Here is a 15,592-nt window from a genome sequence, read left to right as displayed (position 1 = left end):
CATACTTCTCAGGGATCTTACCAATAAGTAGTCCATTCAAAGGCAGCAAAGAAATCAACAGAGAATCTGAAATATGAAAAGACATCTTTATTATAATTAATTGTGAGCCTACGTCGCCCAGTCACACCTAAAGCAACTGGATGAGGTAGTCTGCCTGACTGGTCTTCGCACAGACCTTTTATACAAATTATTATGCCCTGGGCAAACATTCTTAGGTTTACAGTAGATAATTCACATATTTCCAACACAAAGAAAAAGCAAAGTCATGATGACAAGTCCATATTTCAGTTTGTCCAGTTTATAATTAACTATCCGGCAAGGTCCAGTGTTTCCATCAGATATCGACGGACCCCTAATAAAAACGGGCACCTCCTCCTTGTAAAACAGGTCATAAAGAAAGAAACAGAGACAGGTGTGTGTAAGATTAGACATGGTTTGTGTGCGATGAAAGGCTTGTGGTATGTTGTGCCTTGATACTAATCTCGCTTGGCCACTGGGAAAGGAACTGCCTGAACAGGTTTGGCTTGAGGCAGTGGAGTCAGCTCGCCCAGGTCACAGAGGAGTCAGGAAAGGTGTACGTGTCCTTTCAGCTCGAATTCGGCCTTGTTCAATTGACTATGTAAGGGCAACCACAAGATGGATGCCGCTCACAACACGGAACTGAAGGCTTCAAGACAGGAAGCACGATTTAGGGGTGTTCCCGTCACTCAATCGTGACGCAAATGCACAGTAATAATGTCCTAATCATTACCGTTCTGCCAATACCAAAATCGTCATGGTATGATGATATTTTCTGCACGAGGGTAGAGCTTCGGTACCACACCATGGTCGGGTCCAGAATTTTCAGTACCACACCATGCCCATATACCTTGCGGAACAACATTTCCAAATAACATATCAATGTCGGGCAAATTCATAATACAAGCGTCAACTGTTTGAGACAATTCTTTGTAATATCCAGCAGGATTTTTACGGGGGTCGGGAAGAGTTTGCTTAAGCGCCAACACTTCAGACCTTTTCCAGGGTTCGTGAACCCATATACGTTGGAAATGAGCAGGGACTGATCGTGGACCAATCACTGCTTCTCTCCATATGGGAGGAACTTCACGCATCGGATAATTCTTGCTACCTTTTTTATTGGTGGAGTCAGCCTCGGAACAGGACAGGGACAGAAACATTGTTCGAAACGCAATGAGTCTACTCACTGCCTCCTCGACTCGATGTCCTACAATAAAACCTTTATCAAAATCAGCTTGTAATTTCAGTAGTTCTGAAGGAACTGTATCTAACTCCCTATCTTCCCAACCTCTAATGAGAGTTTGACACATAATGATGAAAACATATCTCTGTGTGGGCTCCCCCCATTGGTGAAAGCAACTCATGATATCTTCAGTACTATATTCTGGTCCATGCTCAATCCATTTACGAGCAAGAGAACCCAAAACTACTTTCTCGTCCGCAAGGGGAAGTTGACCACGAGATTGTCGTCTAGAGAAAGCTGGAGACATTTTTATAGACCTAACAAAAGGAGAAAAGAAACTTGAAACAGCATCTGCTATCCTCCTCTGTGAAATAGGAGAATCCCTCGAGAGGATAGGAGGTATTACAGATGTAGAAGGCAACGGAGACTGAAACATAGCAGACCGAAAAGTAGGAGCGGGAGAAGGTGGGGGCTGAAGTATAAGCTGCGAAGGCGGAGCAGAAGCAGGCAAAGAAGCATTAAGGGGCTGAGCCGGTTGCTGGGCAATCGGTAATTGAGCAACCACTTGTTGAGCAACGGGAGGGTGTAACGGAGGTGCATTCGCATTCTGAACATAGAGCGGAGTTGAATTCAATAAACAAGACATTAGGGAATCTTCTTCTAATTCCTTACTTTTATCTAAAGAGGAAGTAGGCAACATCGGCTAGCATCTATCTATCGCCATAGGATGTTGTCTCTCTGATACCTCCTTCGCATCATCTATTTCGTTGTCTTTAAACTGCTGGGCAGCCTGTAGGACTGACATGTCTTGTGATTTCTTATCCTTTTTCGCTTGTTTGATTTCTTTCTGTTTGGCTTCTTTACGCCAAAGGCGAAAGGAGTCAAACATGGCCGGCCGGGCTTTTCTTCTAAACAGAATGGTTTCCAAATTATAGCAGGATCAAAGCTACCATTCTGGGGCCATCTCAGAACACCACTATGTTTTGTATATCGGACCCATGTCTCGTTAAAGGTAATGGGACCAATACCATGTTTCGAATAGAGCTCATAAGTGGGAGTTCCAACTGGAGGGATCGGACATGATTCCTCCAACTGGGAATCCCTTGTACAACCCAAACAACAAAATCTTTTGAACGTACTCAGCCCAGGCATCGTCACTTCTCTAGACTGATCACAAACAACAAGGGGTATAGATCAGTGAAACAGTACAATCGTACTTACCCCTTGGCTTCAGCTATTGCAATATCTGAATAGAAACAAAAAAACAAAGCAAAACAAAGGTCTGTGGGAGCGACCCACCAAATACTTAACTAAGAATAGTTCTACACCAGCGAAGGTCCGTCTATCGTCTCGCTCTACCAAAACTCATCAGAAGGGTCCAAGGCAGGGCGACAGTCAGCAGCCGTCGGAGAGGAGTAGCCGCGCCGTCAAAGACCTTCGGTCCACTTCCGACATACAGGGGTCGATCATGTGGTGCGCTTCCTCCGGAGTTTTCTTGCTGGGCTCCTCACGACCCTCGGGCTCAACCGCTACCGCTGAAGTCACCCCAGGTTGGGTGCCAGTTGGAGAACCGCAGCCTTAAGGCCCGGCGGCGCAGGGTACGCCTAAAATCCCCCGGGATTTACCTGCCTTGTCAAAACAGAGACACAGACTCTTCGTCTGGCGTAGAAGATGGTATTTATTAGCTGCAGCTAGTACAGTGGTCTTAGGAGGCGTCAGTACAACGAGGTTCAAAAGAGACTGCCACTTAACTCCGTGGCGCACAGGTTTATATACGATGTAATACAATGTAAAATGCAATCACACACGAGCATGAGCTATAGGCAAACGTTATAGACAATGTTTTAAAACCAAAAGCAACTCAAGTTCCCGGTTCTGTTTGTCATTCGACCCCTTAAGTAAATCACAAGTGAATCCACACAATTCGATTTACAAGTAGAGAAAACACAGCTGCGTGTTGTAGAAGGACAGTCGAGAAACAGGAGAATGCATGAGACATGTAGCGAAGGACTGCAGATAAGATAACTTAAAGGAAACAATGGTGTGAAATGACATGTAGCCCGGACGGGGATTAATCAGCTCAGACAGGAATTAGTGTACTCGGCCAGACCCTGACACTCGTTAGTAAACATAGGTGAGGAAGCCACCTGACACGCAAAGCAGAAATGACAAAAACATTGCGTTCACCGAGCTGCCTGAGTGAGGGCAACATAAAATGGTGGCGATCACAAAATGAAGGCTGAGCACGAACGAATTCGTAATTTACAGAACCTCATTGGGTGGGAGAGGTGTTGGTATAGTCCACTTTACTATTGATATCAAGGGGTTGCCATCTTTAAATGATGTGGTGTTGAAGGAATTAAGGAGTCTTGAGAGGTTGCTGTTGGTGAGGGTATTGAAGTGAGGTCACGTAGGAAGTAGTAGCTTCTTACTGGCAATGGCTGATGGAGCATTGTCATTATTAATTCACATGTTTCCTGATTTTGTCAATTCTCCTTGAAAAAGCTGTTGAGTATTTGGTACTTGTTTTTGGAGTTATCTATTACAGATTCCTAGTGTAGAGTTGATGCAATGCCTAATGGGCTTGAAGAGAGCTCTGCTTTGATGGGAGGATACGTTAATGGTGGTTGTGCAGTAGTTTGCTTTGGATTCTGAAATGAGCCGTTGTTATATCATACAGAGTGGTTTCACAGCCTCACTGTATTTCAGGAGTTGCGGTCTTGACATTTCGTCTCTGTTTTTTTGATAGTATAATTGTTGTCCATGAGTGCCCGTGAGTACCACAGACCTGATCACTAAGATTTGGATAAGGGGATTCCTGTGGATGGTTTGATGTGAGTACCCACTGTGTGTTCTATTGACAAATACAAACATGTCTGATATAGCAGCAAAGTTGCCGAAATACAGATGAAGTACATTTTGAAGGAGGAGTGTTTTTAATTGGGGGGCCAAGACTGGCCATGGTGAGATGATTTAGTGGTGGGGGAATGGCAGTGTGTCTTGTTCAGTTTTTGCATGGTGGACGGATGTAGCTGAGGGTCAGCATGGAATAAAAGACAAAGTCAAGGATCTTGCCTTTGGTATTAGTTGGAGGCATGAGGTGTTGTGTGATATTGGCAGTGCCCCCAATATTGAGGAAGTTTTCTTTCATATAATTGGAGGTGACATCTCCTGGAAGACCGAGATATTGTTGGAGTAGCTGACAGAAGCTGAGGTGAAGATGTCAAAGCTTTTATCACTGAAACATGAAATGTTTCACCGACGGGTGGAGATGTATATTTATTTGCAGTGAGCAGATACTGCCAGACAGGTGTAGTTCAAATATGTTCTAAGGCATCAGAGCACTCTACATGAACACCCGATTACATTACACACGTTCAAACCTTTTTTTTCTTTAAGGCACAGAGAGATGAAGTAATTTGCCCAGAATTACAGGATGTGGAGCTGACACAGTACTCAAGCTGATTATGCAGTTCCAAAGTCAGCATCTCTGGCCATTAAGCTACATCTCCTCCTGTAGAAAGTGAGTATGCCAGGTCAGTCTATGAGTCCACCTGCTGCTACATGCTGACTTGTGCTGTTAAAAGAGCATGTTGGATGTAGGGTCTAGATAGAACAAGGTTATAGAGAAGATGACGAGACTCAGGAGATGGCTAGGTCCTTAATGAAGAGTTCACCAAGGTTGTATCTCCTTTCATTTCATTGTGTTGAATTTTTATAGTGCTTTAAACAAAGCACTGTACAAAAAAATAAAGCCATCACAAAAATTCAAAGGAAATTACAAAGAGAAACCTATTTTAACAAGCTAGAAGACCAGGTGAGAACAAATTAGCCATTAAACTTTGTAAAGTATGGGTCACAGTTATTAGAAATAGAATTAAAATACTTATGGGCAAAAAGTGATATTGAAATACACAGATAGAAAAAGGGTAAAAATAATTTGTGAAGCAAACCAAATAGTCCCAGAGGGAAGCTAAAGACAAACAATGGAAGTGAGAGATAGGGGCAAGAAATAATTTGAATATTTCATAAATGAAATAAAGAAAGTATCAGAAGGGAACAGAAGCTATTGTACAGAAGCAATGATGGAGAGGGAGGCAGAATGAGGGCAGAAAAAGACAATATCAAAAGCATAATTGAAAACTGAGTACTGAGGGGCAAGATTCTAACTCCTTGTATGCAATCATGAATCATATTTTAGAGCTTCACTGCTCTTGAGCTAGGACAACACTCTGAAAGCACAATAAAAATGAATGCAACCAGACCACCAAAAAGTACTTTAGGTGTAAGGGGTATGTAAAGAGCTATGTAAGTACCCATAACGCAGCTATAAAGCATACCATAGCAGGAGGAGAAGCAAGGTGCTTACAAGAAGAGAGAAGCAATGCTCAAGATTGGAGAAAATGAAAGTACAAACAGGAACTAATGCATGGATTTTGCTTAAAGTGTTAAAGTTGGCCCAAAGGGGTTGTAGAGGAAATTAGTTTATGAAAGGAAATAGAGGATTCAACGATAGTTCCAATATTACCCACATTTGATAAGAGGGTAATTGAGTCCGCAGAAGGACTAAGGTAATAAAAGGGTCTCATTTGTATTTGTTTTAAGTTGGAAGGATTAAGGGGACATCAGAGACTGGACAAAAGACAGATAGGTACCTAAAGACTATATTCCCAATCTGTACTTTGCAGTATGTTTTGTGGTACTACTGTAGTACTACTCATGGATTACAACATGCTATTCATAAAACATGCAGAAACTTCTGCCTCCACTGCTCGTATCTTTTCTACGCATAGATCTCCGCCCCAGTTGTTGAGATTTCTGCCTACTTCCCCAAACTTTTTTGTAGTAAATGTGGGAGGGATAGGGGAAGTGTCTGTAAAATGGGGAATCTCTACCAGAATAATTGGAATGGTTTAGGGAGGGGTAAGGAGGGGTTAAGAGAGGGTTATGAAGAGTTTAGGGAGGGACAAACACCCACCCACAAAAGAGAAAAGAGTAAGCACATTGCTATTCACAACCTGCACTTATGTAGTTACTACAGTCAAAAAGCTCCCACAACAGTCGTAGATGGAGCTCTGATCTGGAGTGAGTCCAGCACCAAGCATGGCAGCTCACAGGTACTGCAACACCCTTCCATAGAAATAACAGAGGCAGAGACTTAGAAAAAAACCCATAGGAAATAAAGATGAAAATTATTTAGTTATATCAGGTTAAAAACATATATTAATTTTATTTTATTAAATTTATAATAAAAGTGTTTTAATGTAAATATAAATGTAACTTAATATTTTGTTAAAAAATTGTAAATCAATTAAAATAAACCCAATGGGCCCGATTCACAGAATGAATTTACTAATTTTGGTATTCACAGAATTAACTTACTCATTTCGGTATTCACAGAAGTTAGGACTACTAACTTTAGGACTCCTAAATGCTATCTGTGAATACCGAAAGTCTTAAAATTAGGATTTTTCTCAATTTAGTAGTAGTAAAGTTAGGACTCCTAACTTTACTACTACTAAATTGAGAAAAATCGTAATTTTAAGACTTTCGGTATTCACAGAAGGCATTTAGGCGTCCTAAAGTTAGTAGTCCTAACTTTACTACTACTAAATTGAGAAAAATCCTAATTTTAAGACTTTCGGTATTCACAGAAGGCATTTAGGCGTCCTAAAATTAGTAGTCCTAACTTTACTACTACTAAATTGAGAAAAATCCTAATTTTAAGACTTTCGTTATTCACAGAAGGCATTTAGGCGTCCTAAAGTTAGTAGTCCTAACTTTACTACTACTAAATTGAGAAAAATCCTAATTTTAAGACTTTCGGTATTCACAGAAGGCATTTAGGAGTCCTACAGTTAGTAGTCCTAACTTCTGTGAATACCGAAATGAGTAAGTTCATTCTGTGAATACCAAAAGTAGTAAGTGCATTCTGTGAATGCCAAAAGTAGTAAGTTCATTCTGTGAATCGGGCCCAATATATATTGTTTAATTATTGAAAAGTTTTCATACAGATAAAAAATACATTTCTTTCAGAAGGTGTGATTAAAAAAAAAATAAGCCTGTAAATAAATAATTTTACATTCATTAAATATATTTAAATGAATTCATTTGCAATATACTTTTAACATTATTTTATATTAACATGTGACAGGAAAATATTTAACTAAATTATTTTGCGTTTAATGCATTTTTTAATTTTCCCCTATGCTTCCTATTCTTTACCAGGGGGAGATCTCTAGTAGCAGAGACCTCCCCCTACCTGCATGTGAAAAGTTGCAAGTAGTGGCTTTACACTCGTAAATTTGCCCCCCCACCTCCCTAGGCTCAGTTGGTTGGACATGCAAGTCTAATCTTTGTAGTAACTTTACACTTTGAAATGGTGACCAACCACAAGTAGTAAAGTTGCCACAAAGAGCAAGAGTACATTTAGACATAAGTACATCGATACATGTACATTTACCTTTGTGAATAGGGCCCAGCATTTTTAAAGAGTCAAAGGAGGAAGAAGAAAGAAAGATCAGGAAAATATCTTCATAAGAGTGTCAGTAAAGTCTGAAAGAGAAGATTAGAAAAGCAAAAGGGTAGCTAAACAGAGCAAAGAATTGGCTATGGCAGATGAGACACATGGGGAGCCAGTGCAGTTTCTGAGGCAAATAAGTCTCATGTTAGAATTTAGAAGCCCCAGTCAGAGTAACAGATGTAGCATTCAGCAGTACCTGCAGCTGACTCAGCAAATACCCAAGAAAAGAGTATTACTGTTGTTGAATCTGGAACTTTGACACTTCACAACTTTGAGCCAATGTGTGGTTATTGCATAAAGTGTGCAAAGAAGGGCAGGAAAAGAGTAAGGGCATGTTTTTGTAACAGTATTGGTCAGGAATTGATTATCATTTTGGGCACTCAGGGGGAGTCGTTGTTGCCAAATGTAAGGGCTATTGGTTTTACTCAGGGAAGGCAGGAAGTAAAGAAGGGCGCAGAAAGGGTCAGGTAGGTTATAGATAGCAGTTGCTACATACCCTGTTCTTGAGCCCTAGACTAGAAATTAGCTGTCCATAGGTCAGCTCTTCCATCTTCCACAATTAAATCAATTTGATCAAACATCATCTTAAGCCTTGGCCTCCCATCTAATCTCTGACCAGTATATTTCTTGAATGCAAGAGCTAACAACTTTATCCCTCTCCAAAGAAAGGAGGCTATATGTTATCAGCATACATGATAAAGAAGCTATGGTAATGGACGAATCATTCCAGAAGCTCAACTTAGAGGTTAGTACTTAAGACAGAATAAGACCCCTGAGGGAACCCACAACTGAATGCATGTACTGCAGAGGTGCATCCAGCAAGAAATTAGGAAAGCCACCTGATACTTACCTCCCCATCCCAGGTTCCCATTGTCTGTCCGGCAAGTTTCTTCTTATCCTCCTGATGTTTTTATAGGGAGAAAAATAGATTTCTTTAACCCCTTCAGTGCTCATGACAAGGTCAACTCGTCATGGGTTTTACCTGCCCTGTGCTTATGACGAGTTGACCTTGTCATGAACAATGGGGATCATGTATATTCCGCACAGGACGGGAAAACCCCCTAGCAGCCAAGGTGTTAAATTACCCTTACCCACCAGGGTTACCCCTTGGTTGCATCCTTCATTATAGCATTCTTCCCTGTGGGATGGGGCGTGCCACGGCCTATGGATACTTGGAAGCACTAACAATGGATGATGCTTATGCAGAATGCCATGTCTAGTGGTGGTCACAGAACACCATATACGGTACTGATGGCAGAAAATCATCTGAATTGGCCCCAGGGAATATTTCTGTTGAGACCGCCTACAAGTGTCTTAATTCTAAATACCAATCGTTGCTTTTTCTTAAACAAATGTTATTCTTTGCTCAATTGTTCAATGATCACCCATTTTATGTCACTGGCAGTGTGTTTATGCTCAATGTAGTGAGTGGACATCTTTGTGGTAGCACAACCGCATCACAAACTGCTTGCGGTGTTCACAGATTCTAGTTTTCACTTTCTGTGTGGTCATCCCTATGTAATGTAGGTCACACGAGCATGTGATCATGTATATCACTGATTGGGAGTTGCATTTGGTGAAATGTCGCAGCTCCCATGTAATGTTATTATTGTATGTGAGCAGTCTTTTTGCCTTAGTCAAGTGGCAGACGCTGCAGTTACCGCAAGGGTGGTGTCCTTTTATCGGGATGATAAAGCCTTGATTGGATCTTGTTTCTTTGTTTTTGTGTGGTCGTGTGTATATACGAACATGTCTCTTAGGCTGTGGCCCCTTCTGTGCCAGAACATGAGTTTGGGAAAGCTGCCGGTTCCTCTATTCAGTATGTGCCAATGCCTTTTGAGAATTTTGCTTACTTGATTGGAAGCAACTCTGTAGATGGTAATGCATATGGGTCGGTCTTCCTTGTCTTTTGGTGGGTGGATTTCAAGTAATACCTCCCTGTGGTTGTTTCTGGCTTGTTTCATTACTTTAGAAACAATGTTGTGATGTTAGTTTTGCGCTTTTAGCTTAGAGGCCAGGTCTTCCACCTGACTTTTGTAGTCGCTCAGTTTGGTAAAGTTACGTCTAAGTCTCAAGAAGTGGCAGAAGGGGAGGTTTTCCCTGAGGTCTCTTGGATGAAAACTGTCAAAGGGAGTAAACAGTTTTTTGCTGTTGGTTTGAAATGTGTTGTAGTTTTTAGAGATCCTTCCTCTGGGAAAATGTTTAAATCAGGGAAGACCAAATCAGTTTTGGACACTGTGTGTGTGAATTTCAGGAATTCATTTTGTCTGTTAAGCCAGAGAAGAAACTCATTTGCCATTTTTTCATCACCCTGCCATATGACCAAAACTTCATCACTATAACTTTTCCAAAGTGGGATATGCTTAAAATATGGGTTGTATGTGCATAGGATTTTGTGTGTCTTGAGATAGTGTATGTAGAGACCTGCCAGGCTGGGCACAAATGTACTGCTGAGGCTGGTCTCATGTTTTTTTAAATAAAAAGTATCCTTGAATCTAAAGAAATGTTCTGTTAGTGCCCATTTGCAGTATTTCATGACTACATTGCACCTAGTTTGATACTCCCAGTCTATTTCAAAAAGTACATCCTCGATAATATTGAGAGTTTGTGTGTGAGGGAGACTGGTATATAAATTCTCGATGTCCAGTCCTATTAGTAGTTGTTTGTTGGGGTCAAAAGGTTTTATCTTGTAGGAGTCTCAGCACATCCTTGGTGTCTTTAAGGTATGTGTCTGTGCATTGTATAATGGGTCTTAGGAAGGCATCGGCAAACCTGGATAAGGGTTCGAGAATTGAGCCTATCCCAGACATGATGGGTCATCCTGGAGGATTCTCCAAACTCTTCTGTATTTTTGGAATGGTGCAGAAATAGGGTGGTGACTGGATTATTGTTGGCCAGAAGCTCACTTTCTTTTCTGGATATCCAATCATATGCTAGAGCTTCCTTGGTCATGCTTACTATGTGTATTCTGAGTGATTCAGTGGGGTCTCGAGTTAGGAGTTCATAGTTCCGAGTGTCATGGAGTAGACAAACGCATTCTGTCTGGGATGCCTCTGCTGTCTGGATGACCACGGCCTCACCTCCATCTGCTGGTTTTTATCACCAAGTTTTTTTCTCGTATAACTGTCTGATTGCCAGCGTCTGTTCTCTGGTTGTGTTGTAGAAGGTGTTTATTGTCTCACAGGCCAAAATCTCAGGTATGCCCGTAATAGGGTAGGGGGGCTGGTATAGGATGATTTTGGTCTCAGGCCAGTGTCTCATTGTGAATAACCATCATTTGGTTTGTCAGAAAAAAAGGTTTTAGCTTCAGTTTCCTTATGAATTCATTGACCTCACAGCTTAGTTTACATTTGTCCTAATTAGCTATAGGGATAAAACCCAGACCTTTCTCAAGGACTTTCATCTGGGGTTGGGTGAGAGTGTGGTTGGTTAGGTTTACAATCAAACTGGTCGGTTGCTTGGACTAGGTGGATCGCTGTTCGAGCTAGTCATGCTCCTGGCTGAGTGTCTGGTTTGGTCCTATTGTGGAGCCCACTCGATCTGAGTTCTCTTTCTCATTCTCCCTCCCTCCCATCTCTGGCTTGATCCTGAAAAAGGCTCATAGGGACCCTAGGGATAGTTCCAAAAGGTGTAGGCTGTGTGTCCCAAGTATTTGAAGAGTAAAGCTGTGGCATGTGTGGTGGTACTGGGCCATAGTAGATTGGTTCAGGATATAGTAAGGGACCCTGATACGGTCCCCAATAGCTGCCTTTCCCATATCCATATCCCCTTCTATTGTTACGCCTGCGGTTCCTGTATTGGAGCCTGAGCAGTCTGACCTAGTATCTGATTGATCACTGTCTGTGTTGTACCTGGGATTCCTTTCTGAGAGGGCATAGTCCTCTCCGATGTATGGGTTCACCCATTCATGGCTAAACCTGCTGGTGTCTTTTTTTAACATATGAAATTTGCTCTGTTTTAATGAAGCCTCAAATTCATTCAGTGTTCTATTGAGTTCTTTGAGGGTTTGTGACCTAAAATAGGTGATCATTGAAGAATTGAGCCACAAATCACAGTTGTTCGAGAAAGAGCAATGATGGGTCTTTAGGCTTAAGACACACTTAGGAGGTCGCAACGAAAATTTTTCCTGGGGCCAATTCACATGATTTTCCACCATCTGTACCTTAAACGGTGTTCTATGACCACCACTACACATGGCATTCTGCATAAGCATCATCCATTGTACCATGCTTTACATCCATACCAGCATTTCTAACTATGTATCTACCTAAGCTGGACTGATAATTCTGTCAAAATCTTCATTATTAGCCACACCAGACTTATTTCAGTTCCTTATTAATGTGTATATACATTTTTTTGTTGTTACGGTATCTATCTGCACGTTAACCGCTAGTGGGGATAAAAACAAACAAAACATTGCCAAAATCATGCCTTTTGTAACTTTTTATTCCATTAAACCTTGCCAAACCTCCAATCCGGTACAGCGACATGGCCGACTGAGGACGTGAACCCATGACTGTGAGAACGTGCACCAAGTAGCTCGGCCCATTGCGAATGGCCATTTTGCTCAGGTCGGCGTCCTAGTTTCCTGACAACATGAGGACGTCGACGGCAGCCCAGCTCACGGATGATTTAATCTCAGTGAGCCACGCCGCCGTCACCTTCGGTGCCACAGGCGTGTTCCTTAGAGTAAGGGCGCAACCTTGGGCAATTAAGTCAAAGCAAGCCCCCGCCCTTGTTTGTTTTTCATTGCTAACTCACCTCCTTGACATAATGTTTTTCTCTCTGAACTAGAGTGTGACTAGAGGCTTCCCTCTTTCCTCGTTTGAACTCATGGTGCCTAAATTAGGCTGACAATTTATGTATGTAACCTTTTCTTTTTACCTTAATATTTGATGTCTTTAAAAATGGATATGAGGGTATATCCTGTGTCCTGCACTTCAATGCTTTATGGTGTCACTAGATGTTATCACTTTTTAGCGGAAAATATGTCACGATTCCCCACAATGGTGTAATATATAAGCATATGCAATATGACTACAGGGCCATGTTTTAATTAACTTTTCTTTTTTTCTCTCTCCCCTATGTACCTTTGCAGTTTTCCAAGTAACAGATCACTAGGTGCTGTATGTATTTATATGTATATATTAATGTATATATTTTTTTCTGTTATCATACCATAATGTAGTGAATTTTAAGGCAAAAGGAGTGGCATCAGGGATTAGCCATCCTAGGTCCTGAAGAAAAGCCTCGGGGTAGGGCTTAAAACTAGTTGACCAAAGACCCAGGGACATCACCCCAGATGTCTTTTCCCATCCTTTTAACCATACCGGTTAAAGGTGCTAAAAAAAATTATTTTCCGACTAGCCAGGTATTTTTTAATCTCTTATTCCAGACAACCCCCCACTCCTATTTACTTCTCATCAAGTTATAAAACTATTAGTGCTCCCACTTATCCGTAGGTCGTAGCACGAACCATTCTGCAGCGGAATGGGAAGAACCCTATGATGAAGCAAGCCACCTAGGGGTAACTCTGGTGAGTGAGAGTAATATAAAGAAATGTATTTTTCCTCCAATAAAAACATTGGGAGGGTAAGAAGAAAAGAGCGGAATTCACGTTGGTGAGAGTGAGTCTTTTTGTTTTTGTAGCACGATATTGTGGAGAACGAGCCTTCATACAAGCTCTACTTCCCCCATTGTTATTCATATGTCCTGCAAGTTCCCATGGTCGACAACTCCAAAATACACCAACAGGTGTAACAATATCAGGGCACTGCTACCATTTGCTACGAGGCAAATATCGTATAGAACTGTGACCATCGGTCAAAGTGCATTCAAAAAGCATGGGAACTGTGATACTGTGAGCATGGAATGGGGGTGGGATCAAAGGTGTGGCTAAAAAAAATATTCTGTAACTGTTTTCATTCCTTCACCTTCAGGTAGTTATATATAAAATAACACACAGTTTTTATGAGTAATAAATGCAAGTTAAGTTCATCATTGGGAAATCCACTATTATACATTATGAAATCTCTATTAGTAAATGCACTGTAGAGGTCAGTGCAACAGGAGAGCAACAAAATTGAATCATGGCTGGAGCAGTGGAGAATAGTGACTCGTGTATGTTTAACACTAGGAGGTCCCAGTCTGCGACAGAAAGCACGGTGAATATTTAAGTGAATAGCATGCAGAAAGAATAACCTGCGTCATGAGGAAGAGTTAGGTGATTCAATTAAATAAAGCAAGTACCAGCTTCCTAAATGTGTAAATAGTCTTTGCCTTTAATGTTTGTTAAAGTTTGTTTAGCCTTGTAAATATTTGCAATCAATGTCTTTTTCTGTCAGCAATTCTTTGAAAATATAAAAAATACAAAATGATTGACACAAAATAATGGTGTCTAGGTAAGCGACAATAAATTGGTTTCTTACCCTGTATCAAAAAAACGTATTGAGTCACTGTGGTTTGGGTACTTTGTGTTGTTCACTATTGATATTAGGTCTAGCCCTCACCACATAAAGGACCTAACCCCTTTTGTTCCCAAGTATCTCTGTGGTGAGCACCAGTGCAGCAATCATGAAACAGGGAAGCAGGACTCCATATACTCTCTTTCAGTCAATAGCACTGAGAACATACACCTTCTGAACTATCTGCCAAATATAAGGCACTGTATCATGAGAAAATGGAAATATGGTTCTCCTTGCAGCCGTTGTGGTTTGTAAGATGAAGGAAGGATATTCCAAGTGAGTGAAGGTGAATTGAGCTTTTTGTCATTTTGGACCAGAAACTGGTGCAGATATTCATGAGACATGGGTGAGAACCGAATCCCACACTCTCTGTGAGTACCTGGTTGAACTAACCCTTACCAGTGCATGGTGCTGTAGCCTGGAGCCAAGTTGTACAGGTACCTTGCACCACAGAAAGAGCAGGGAACTTCTCATCACATAATAGACTGCAACTGCTGTTGCACGTGTTGCCTGTTCTGTACAGTCTGTGTTATGGGAATATAGTGCTGCAAGAGGTTGCTCAAACAGTACGGTACTAGTTCTAGTAATCTCGATTTGCTAGTCTGACGGATGGAGACTTTGAGGTCAGCGATTTTCTAGAAGGAGAAAGTGGCCATGAAATGCAGTGTAGCAAGTGCAGTGACATAGACAGGGACTGCCAGGCAGAGTTGGTGATGTTAGTCCATATTTCCAAACCCTAACTTTATAAACAATATTTTGTAGCAGGAAGTAATATCTCCACTCTACCTCTCCATGTCCCAGAGGATTAAATAAGACAATTTGGGCCAGATGTACAGCCATATCAATTTGTGAGTCGCAAATGGCATTGTTTTGTGACTCGCAAAATGAATTTACAACAGTGTCTCAGACACTGTTTGTGATTCCTAATAGGGTCGCAATTGCCTGCCTCATTAATATTCATAAGGCAGGAGCGATTTGCAACCCCGTTAGGAATGGCTAGCACTCCTAGGGATGGTGCCCTATTGGGGTCAGCAGACCACCATGTCTGTGACTGCTTTTTAAATAAATCATTTTTTTAAAATGCAGCCCATTTTACTCAAAGGAAAACGGGATGCATTTAAAAAAGAAAAATGAAAGTTCTCTTTCAATTTTTAAGAGTAGGTGGTGGTCTGTGGGACCACTGCCAGGTCGTAAAAAATATTTTCACACACACTCACAAAGGGGAAGGTGTCCCTTGGGGACGTAGGTGGTAAACTGCAAGTGTTTTGTGACCGCAATTGCAGTAGCAAAATAATCATACATTTAAATTAGACTCACTATAGGAAGGGACGCCCCTGGCACGCCCCTTCCTATTAGCGAGTCGCAAATCCTATTTTGCGAGTCAGTATTAGGTTGCCGACTCGC

Source organism: Lissotriton vulgaris, chromosome 4_1 (assembly GCF_964263255.1).
Source record: "Lissotriton vulgaris chromosome 4_1, aLisVul1.2, whole genome shotgun sequence".
NCBI classification, from domain to species: Eukaryota; Metazoa; Chordata; class Amphibia; order Caudata; family Salamandridae; genus Lissotriton; species Lissotriton vulgaris.
Note: the sequence above shows the minus strand (reverse complement) of the source record.